Here is a 10,489-nt window from a genome sequence, read left to right as displayed (position 1 = left end):
ATGTTACTGCCAACATGCCTTGGCTTTTGCTGAGCCCTTCACCTATCAGAAGTCCATATGGCTGAAATAATTTGACAGGTGAGTTATGGCAACTCAAATGGCAGAAATAATTTCCAAAAATTTATTCTAAATGACTTATACTCATTATATCCTTACCTAATATGGGTTTATATAATTTGAAAGCAAAAACACCTAGATTTCATTTGATTGACTCATGATGCTATTTTAACATTATATTCTTAATTTTTATCAAGAACCAATGGGAAAAAGTCAAATAAGAAATATTTCTGAATTTTAAGCGAAACTATTTTTAAAGATGCTGTTCATTCTGTCAACTATCATTTGTTAGTTTTCACAGACTAAACTTAAGATTAGTTTCACCAATATCAGAAATGGTAAATCTATACCTAAAGATCTCACAGGCATTAAAAAGATAGGAAGATATTTTGAATAATTTGATGCTAGTAAATTTGACAATTTAAATAAAATAAATTACTTAAAAGGTTTCCAAAAGAGACACAAGAAAAAATATATCTTTAATAGAAGTAGTTATAAAAATATAACCACTAAAAATATGGAATTTAAAATTAAAACACATTCCACAAAGAAAAAGCCTCACTGGTACATTCTTCCAAACATTTAAGAATGAAATAACACCAATTCTATCTAACCTCTTGCAGGAATTAAAAAAAAAGTTAACACTTCCCAACTCATCTTTATACCAAAATCTGAAAGAACATTACTAAAAATGAAAATGATAGGTCAGTGTCTCTCAAGAAGATCAATTCAGATATTAAATAAAATATTAGCAAATGTAACCCAAATGTAACATGTTAAATAATGGATAATACATCACAATCAAGTTTTGGTCATTGCAGGAATGCAAGGTTGTTTAAAATCAATACTGTATAACTGACCACATTAAAAAAATTAAAAAGGAAGAAATGAAACTGTTATTAGCTGTCAACATGGCTGTATACATAGAAAATTCAGGCCAGGCGCGGTGCCTCATGCCTGTAATCTCAGCACTTTGGGAAGCCAAGGCGGGTGGATCACGAGGTCCAGGGATCAAGACCATCTGGCCAACATGGTGAAACCCCGTTTCTACTAAAAATACAAAAATTAGCTGGGTGTGGTGGCGCATGCCTGTAGTCCCAGCTACTCGGGAGGCTGAGGCAGGAGAATCGCTTGAACCTGGGAGATGGAGGTTGCAGTGAGCTGAGATCGCGCCACCGCACTCTAGCCTGGCAACAGAGAGAGATTCCGTCTCCAAAAGAAAAAAGAAAAGAAAAGAAAATGAATGTACAGGTAAGCTATTGGAATTAATAAATTTATCAAGGCCAGTGGACACATGGTCAATAGAGAAAAATAAATGTTACTTTTATATAGTAAAAAAAATTAAAAATGGAATGTAAAAGACAGTAACATGTATAACAGCATTGAGAGCCAAAAAATACATTAAGAATAAATCTTTAAAAAGAGAGAAAGAATTCCAACAGAATACTCTAAAACATTATCAACAAAAAGTAATACCTAAACAAATGCGGAAATATATTACAGTATATTCAAGAACTGTAACACCGAATATTACAATGATGTTAATTTTCCTCAACTAGATCTAGAAATTTCATGTAATCCCAATATGAATCTCAGCAGGGTTGTTTAAAATAGATGTTGACAAGGAGATTCTAAAATTAGAAAGTAAATGTAGCACTTTGGTAGGCTGAAGCAGATGGATCATGAGGTCAAGAGTTTGAGACCAGCCTGGCCAACGTGGTGAAACCCCGTCTCTACTAAAAATACAAAAATTAACTGGGTGTGGTGGTGTGTGCCTGTAATCCCAGCTACTGGGGAGGCTGAGGCGGGAGAATGGCTTGAACCCAGGAGGAAGAGGTTGCAGTGAGCCGAGATAGTGCCGCTGCACTCCAGCCCGGGTGAAAGAGCAAGACTCCGTCTCAAAAAAAAAAAAAAAAAAAAAAAAAGGTAAATGTAGTGGGCAAGAATGGTCAAAACAACCTTGAAAAATAAGAGTGAAGTTGGAATATCTACACTACCACATAATAAGACTTACGATAAAGCCAAAATATTAAAACTGGGGTATTGGGGCAAAGATAGCTCAATGAAACAAAATAGAGTCTAGAAACAGACCCAACTAAATATGATCACCAGATAAATGACAAAAGTTTCACTGCAATGTAGTGTGTGTGTATTTGTGTGTGTGTGAGGGGCTATTCCTTTTAATAAGTGGCATTGATAAATTGGATATTAATATGGGAAAATGAACTTTGACTCCTACCATGTGTCAAATGCAAATATCAACTCAAAATAGCACTAAAGGTAAAACACAAAAGGTTCTAGAGTATAACAATGAAAAAACCCTTCATGATCTTGGGGTAGACAAATATTTTTCAACCAGGAAACCAAAAGCACCAATCAAAAGAAGGCAATAGATAAATTAGAGGTCATTAAAATTAAGATATTCTCAGGCCAGATGCTGTAGCTCATGCCTGTAATACCAGCACTTTAGGAGGCCGAGGCAGGAGGATGGCTTGAGCCTAGGAGTCTGAGAACAGCCTGGGGCAATATAGCAAGATTCTGTCTCTACAAAAACAAATACATGAATTAGCTGCACATGGTGGCATGCACCTGTAGTCCTAGCAACTTGGGAGGCTGAAGCAGCATTGCTTGAGCCCCAGAATTTGAGGCTGCACTGAGCTATGATCACACCAGTGCACTCTAGCCTGGGCAACAGCACAAGACCCTGTCTCTATAAAGTAAATAAATAAATAAAATTAAGATATTCTCTTCATTAAAATCACCAGTAAGAGTGTGAAAAGGCAAGCCACAGACTGAGAGAGCATATATCCCAAAAATAACTAGTATTGAGAATATATAAATAACTTGTAAAAATAAGAAATGACACATCCCAGAAAGAAAATGGAGAAAGATGAAGCACTTCATGAAAGAGGAGATCCAAGTGGTCAGTCAGCACACATAAAAACATTGCTTCACATCATTGGTCACCAGGATAATGCAAATTAAACTACAATGAGCTAATACTACAGGCCCACTAGAATGGCTATTTAAAAAAAAGAAATGAAAATCAACAAACCTGGCAGTAACAAGAGCCATGGGCATGTGGAGCAATCGGAACTCTCATTTCCTGCTAAGAGTGTAAATTGGTACAACTACTTTGGAGAAGTGTTTTGGCAGTTTTTACTAAAGTGGAATGTAAGTACATCCTGTGGCTCAGCAGGCTTTACTAGATATGCACTGAAAGGTATAGTACGTACACCAAAACCATGTACTAGAATGTTTATGGCAGCACTATTCATAAAATCCCCAAACTGTAAACAATGCAAAATCCCAAAGTTAACAATATCATGTATATATAAATTATTACATATTCGTATAACAGAATACATCAATAAAAAGAACAAAACCCTACTACATGCAGAAATGGACAAATCTCATAGATGTAATGTTGAGTGAAATAAACCAAACGCAAAAATATACATAAGTTACTATATTTATGTAGGCAAAACTAAATGATGGAAATAAAAGTTAGATTGTAGTTACCTTTGAGGGAACACTGAGCAGAAGCACAAAGTAGCTGTTGGAGGTGCTGATTATGTTCTAGATCTTGAGCTGGGTGATAGTTACATAACCCTATTCACTTTGAAGAATTCACGAAGATTTCTGAATTTTACTTTGTGTATGCTATAGTTCTATAAAATTATACAAAAATTAAGAATATTTTATTTAGAAAAAATGTCTAAAAATATTTTTACTCATAAAAATGTGGTTTATTTGATCAAATTAAAAAATATGCACAAAACAAACATAAAGAAAGGCTGGGCACCATGGCTCACACCTATAATCCCAGCACCTTTGGAGGCCAAGGCAGGAGGATTGCTTGAGGCCAGGAGTTTAAAACCAGCCTGGTCAACATAGCAAGACTCTGTCTCTATAAAAGAAAAATAAAAAAATTAGCTGGGCGTGGTGGCTTGCACTGTAGTCTTAGCTACGCAGAAGGCAGAGGCTGGAGGATCAGTTGAGTCCAGGAGTTCAAGGCTGCAGTGAGTCATGATCGCACCACTGTACTCTAGCCTTGGTGATAGAGCAAGACCCTCTCTCAAAAACAAACAAAAAAAAGCAATTACTGTCTTCCTCTTTTTTCTTCATTACCAAAAACCTTAAAGATAATCTATCAATTTTAGTAACAATATTGATTTAGGTGGTTTATTTCCTTCTTTCTCCTTCTAAATGGCTTTTGATTTTTTTTATTTCCAATCGTTATATGTGTGTCTTCAATTATATACCAATGCATATTCTCTTGAAAGAAGTTACTGATGCAAATAAGTATGAAAGGTACTGTTTTAGGTATGAACTGTGGTTTCCATTTTTCTCTTTTTAACTTTTTTTAGGTTCAGGGGTACATTTGCTGTATGGGAAAATTACATGTTGCAGGAGTTTGGTGTACAAATTATGTCATCACCCAGGTAATAAGCATAGTACTCCATAGTTTTTCAATCCTTACCAAAAAAACTAAAAATGAACAACAAAAACAGAATGAAAAAACCCCAGGATAGTTGGCTTATCCTTTAAAAATTTCAATTACACATACGTCACTTAATGATGGGGGTATCTGAGAAATGTGTTACTAGGCAATTTCATCCTTGTTCAAATATCAGAATGCACTTACACAAACCTAGGTGGCGTAGCCTACTACACACCTAGGCTACTTGGTATAGCTTATTGCTCCTAGGCTACAAACCTGTAGAACATGTTACTATACTGCATATGTAGGCAGTTGTAACACAAGGAAAGTATTTGTGTATCTTAAGAAATCTAAACATAGAGAAGGTACAGTAAAAATATGGTATAGTTGACTTTAAAAGGTACACCTGTAGAGTGTGTACTTCATAAATGGAGCTTGAAGAACTTGGTGTTTCTTTGAGTGGGTGAGTGAGTGAGTGGTGGGCAAATGTGATGGCCTAAGATATTACTGAACACTACCATAGACTTTATCAACACTACTGACTTAGGCTGCACTAAATTTATGCAAACATATTTTTCTTTCTTCAATAATAAATTACCCTTAGCTTACTGTACTTTTTTGACTTTATAAACTTTTAATTTTTAAAAACATTTTAACTCTTGTAATAACACTTAGCTTAAAATGCAAACACCTTGTATAGCTACGCAAAACTATTTTTTTCTTTATAGCCTCATTCTATGAGCTTTTTTATATTTTCAATATGCATTATTTATATATTTTTTTACTTTTTAAACTTTTTTGTTAAAAACAAAGGCACAAACACATACTTAGTCTAGGCCAACAGAGGGTCATCATGATCACTGTCTTCTCCCTCCACATCTTGTCCTCTGGGAGGTGTTCAGGGGCAATAACACTCACGGAGTTACTCCTATGTCATCTCCTATGGTAATAATGTCTTCTTCTGGAATACCCCCTGAAGGACCTGCCTGAAACTGTTTTACGGTTCACTTTTTTTAATAAGTGGAAGAATACCATAAAATAATGACCAGAGGTATATTATAGTAAATTCATAAACCGGTAACATAGTTGTTTATTATCATTATCCAGTGTTATGTACTGTACATAGTTGTATGTAAATATGACTGGCAGTGCAGTAGGTCTGTTTACATTTAGCATCACCTCAAACATGTGAGTAATGTGTTGTGCTATGACATAATGACAACTACAACATCACTAGGTGATAGGATATATTTAGCTCCATTATAATTTCATGAGATCACTGTCAGTGTAGGCGATGCATCATTGACCCAAGCCTGACTGTAAATGGAAAAGACCAACATGACCACTAGATGGAGACAAAACCCAAGACTAAAGTTTTCTAATAAAAAGTTACACATTCATGTAAAAAAATGAAGTCTTAAAGAAATAAAAAGTTTTAGTATATTACCAGAGTAAATAGGTTACTTCATGTTACTTGTGCTTAATTCTATAGATCTAAAACAGGTCTCAAGAAATCATCTCAGTTTGTCTTACAGCACAACCGAATAAACAATGGAATGTTGAATGCTACCGTTTTTCTTCGGAAAAGTAGATGCTAAAACCACTTTGGTAGCCTCTTCTAGGTTCTAACAGTCCTGATTTAAATTAAAAGCCAGCCAAATCCTTCTTATATAGTAATAAACAATGGGACATTGAATGCTATCGTTTTTCTTTGGAAAAGTAGATGCTAAAACCACTTTGGTACCCTCTTTTAGGTTCTAACAGTCCTGATTTAAATTAAAAGCCAACCAAATCCTTCTTATATAGTAACTAGCTATCTTTTCAAATTTCTTGAATCCTGCCAAATGGACTAATTATTTTAAAGCAATTATTTTGTTTCCCATTCTGTCATTTAATGGAGAGATTGCACCTTCTGATTATAAAGGATGTGTTACTTGGAATTTTAAAATTCCAATGAATTGGTGAAATGTATTTTTTTAAATAACAGGCCCCCCCTGAAGATATATCCCTAGAATTTGAGGATGAGTTCATCTTATGCTTGCCATGGAAAATAATAAAAGAATAAAATGAGTTATTTCTGGATATCTATTTTTAAAAATCAACTTCATAAAAATATAATTTATGTACAAAAACCCTACATTACTCTTTAAAACCCAGTGACTTTGACAGTTGTGTACACCTGCAAAATCATTACCACAATCAAGCTATGGTGTATTTCCATCACCTCCAAAAGGTTCTCTCTGCCCTTTTGTAGTCCAACCTCTGTCCCTGTGACCAAGAAACCACTGAACTGCTTTCTGCCTATAAATGAGTTCATGTTTTTTCCAAGAAGATATTCAGTTGTTCCAGCACCATTTGTTTAAGAGAACGTCCCATTGAATTCCTTGACACCTTTGTCAAAAATTAATTGATCATCTATATCTGAATTTATTTCTAGACTGTATTCTGTTCTATGGATCCACATGTCCATCCACCAATACTACACTGTCTCAATACTGTTGTTTCATAGCTAGTCTTAAAATCAGGTTGTAAAAATCCTGATTTTAACGTTTTCTTTTTCTTTTTTTTTTTGACACGGAGTCTCACTCTGTTGCCCAGGCTGGAGTGCAGCGGCGTGATCTTGGTTCACTGCAGCCTCCGCCTCCTGGATTCAAGGAAAAGCAATTCTCCTGCCTCAGCCTCCCGAGTAGCTGGGACTACAGGGGTGTGCCACCATGCCCGGTTAATTTTTTTTTTTTTTTGTATTTTCAGTAGAGATGGGGTTTCACCGTGTTGGCCAGGATGCTCTTGATCTCCTGATCTCGTGATCTGCCCACCTCGGCCTCCCAAAGTGTTGGGATTACAGGTGTGAGCCTGTTTTCTTTTTAAATATTGCTTTGGCTCTTAGGATTTTCAACTACTAGGATTTTTGCTTATCTATGTTTGTGTGCCATAAAATGCAATTCTCTCCTTGTTGCATGAGTCCTCTTATATGAGGTGTCTAAAATAGTCATGCTCCTAGAAACAGAAAGTAGAATGGTGGCTGCCAGGATCTGGGGCAAGGGAAAATAGGGAGTAGCTATTCAATGAGTATAAAGTTTTAGTTATATGAGATGAGTAATTTCTAGAGATCTGCTGTACAATCTAGAATCTCTGTAGAGATCTATAAGCATTGTGCTTATAGATAAAAAAATACTATGCACTAAAATTTTAAGAGGGCAGATCTCATGTTAAGTGTTCTTCACACAATAACAAAACAAGAAATTTGCACACATGTATGGAATCCTACATGGAAGGGGAATAAAATTAATAGATTTAGTGGCCAAGCATGCTGGCTCACACCTGTATTCCCAGCACTTTGGGAGGTCGAGGCCAGCAGATTACTTGAGGCCGGGAGTTCAAGACCAGCCTGGCCAACATAGTGAAACCCGGTCTCTACTAAAAACACAAAAAATTAGCTGGGCATGGTAGCACACGCCTGTAATCCCAGCTACTTGGGAAGCTGAGGCATGAGAATCACTGGAACCTAGAAGGCAGAGGTTGCAGTGAGCCGAGATCGTGCCAGTGCACTCTAGCCTGGGCAATAGTGAGTCTATCTCAAAAAGAAAAAAAACAAAAATTAAAAAAAAATTAAATAAATTTAGTTATAGCCTATGTACAACATATACTTTATATGTGGATAAATGGCAAGCATATTTAAAAGTAGATATAAGTAACTAAATTCAAAAAATATAAACTGCACCTTTAAAAGCAAACGCAGTTGCTTTTGCTCCTGATAGTAATTTTTATGTCCTCAAACCCTACTGTAAATAAACTACATAAAAATAATATTTAAGAAAATGGAATTTTGGTTATTATGATTGACAGACTAACTGGTGGTATATAGATAATATTCAAAAACACCACAGGTAAAAAGTTGTGATATTTGAACATGAGCTTTCTGGGAACGTAAGAAAATACACTACACATGCACCAAATGATGCATTCTTTAATCAACTTCACAAATACATGTCAAATACTAGTGTGTGGTGAAGAGGAAAGGTGGTAGAACCAGATAGACAAACCTCCATCATGCGCACATAGCATGACAATGGGCAATCCGTGTAAGTTCTATAAGCCTGATTTCCTTTTTGTACAATGATATGTATCTCAGAGAGTTGTTGTGAGGCTCACATGGTATCACACACGCGACGCACATACAGCATAGTTGGCCTACAGTGAGCACTCAGTTGTTAGTTATTGTCACAGAGGTTTGGTGTACCAATAAGAACGTTCATAAAGATCAGATGATTTCATTCATGCATTACATAAAAGATGACTGGAGGACATTGATAAACACATGTAGCTTTTTTTTTTTAAACAATATGATTTCAATGTATTTCATATTGAAATTTATTTTTAAAGTATTAAAGAAATTGACAAAATAAATTACACCATATGATTTTTACATTTAAATAACAAACTAGCCTACAACAAGATAGACATTATCCCTGATTTACATATGAGAAAATTGAGGTTTTTTTTTTTTTTTTTTTGCCCAAAGTCACCCACAGGTGGCACTGAGGATTTGAACTCAGTTTGTCTCACTCAAAGTGTAATGCTCTGTGTAACCATCCTTCTTTGCCTCCAGGGAATGACTCAGGCATGTAGATCTGTGCTTTCAATGGACTAGCCATTAGACAAACATGGCTGAGAACTTGAAATGTGACTAGTCTAAATTCAGATGTGCTTTAAAATACACCCTGCATTTTGAAGATTTACTATAAAAAAAAAATCTGAATAATTTTAAAATATTTCTCTCATATTTTGGATGTATTATCCTAATATATATACATAAAATTAATTTTACCTGTTTTTGTTTTAATATTGCTCTTATGATTTTCCACTTCTAAGATTTTTGCTTATCTATGTTTGTGTGCCATAAAATGCAATTCTCTCCTTATTGCATGAGTCCTCTTATATGAGGTATCTAAAAATAGTCATGCTAAAAACATAAAATTACATATGTGGCCCACATGTTTCTATGTGTTGGCACTGATTTAGATCATTTCCATTTAGGTTCTGAGAAGTAAAATTTTGGAGTTTCAAAGGGAAATTTCCAGGAATTTAAAACATCAATCAGCTACACTTAATCCTTCTTGGTTTACTCTCTTCTGAACTTAATAAGCATAGACCTTAAATATCCTTTAGAGAAAGCATTTCATATTGAACAAATTGAGTGGTCATCTAGCAACCCTACAGATGGACTGGAGCATCTTATGATAAACAAATTACAGGAAAGACATAATCAAGGATTTGGTGATCTTATTTCGTAGGTAGTTCCATAAATTCCTAGAGCCAGTGCAGGTAGGGTCAAGATGGTATATGTGTTGATCAGGAATCAAGAGTTGATCCAGAGATTTCATTTTGGTATAGGACATAAATCTCAGAATAGTCTCTGGGCTTCTTTTGATCATGATTTTCCAGCATAGTGTTAGATAACATAATAGATGTCAAATAATAAAAATAAATGTCTTCATATTATAGTATAAAGACTTTAAATCCCACCACTGTGGTAGGCTGTGGGTTGGAAGGCTCCCTGGAAAAGCGTATTTAAGATTCATAAAAGCAAAGCCAACTAGTTCCACTTTAGGCCTAAGAATTATGATATGAACCTTGAACATTCACAAAAATTATCTCTTCCTCAAGCATAGGTTAATCAAAATTAAGCCCTTAGTTATGAAAAACTCAGATTTCATTTTTTAATAAGTCTTCATACAGGCTTTTCAAGATTAGAGAAAATTCTGTTTGCAAACTGAGCTATTTAGCCTGCCTACACTGGAAAGTAGAAGTAATCCTTTCAAAGCACAATTAGTAACTGCCTTCTGTGGACAGAGCAGTCTAGTAAATGTTCTGGAAAGTATAAATGAAGCAGACAATACAAATTCTGCCCTCAGGGGTGGGATTTGTCTTATATGTAGAATTTGCTCTCTAGCATCAGTGAGTGTTGAGGTCTGAAAACAAGGGAGT

The sequence above is a fragment of the Macaca nemestrina genome, chromosome 12 (assembly GCF_043159975.1).
Source record: "Macaca nemestrina isolate mMacNem1 chromosome 12, mMacNem.hap1, whole genome shotgun sequence".
Classification (NCBI taxonomy): domain Eukaryota; kingdom Metazoa; phylum Chordata; class Mammalia; order Primates; family Cercopithecidae; genus Macaca; species Macaca nemestrina.
This window is presented reverse-complemented; position numbering follows the sequence as displayed.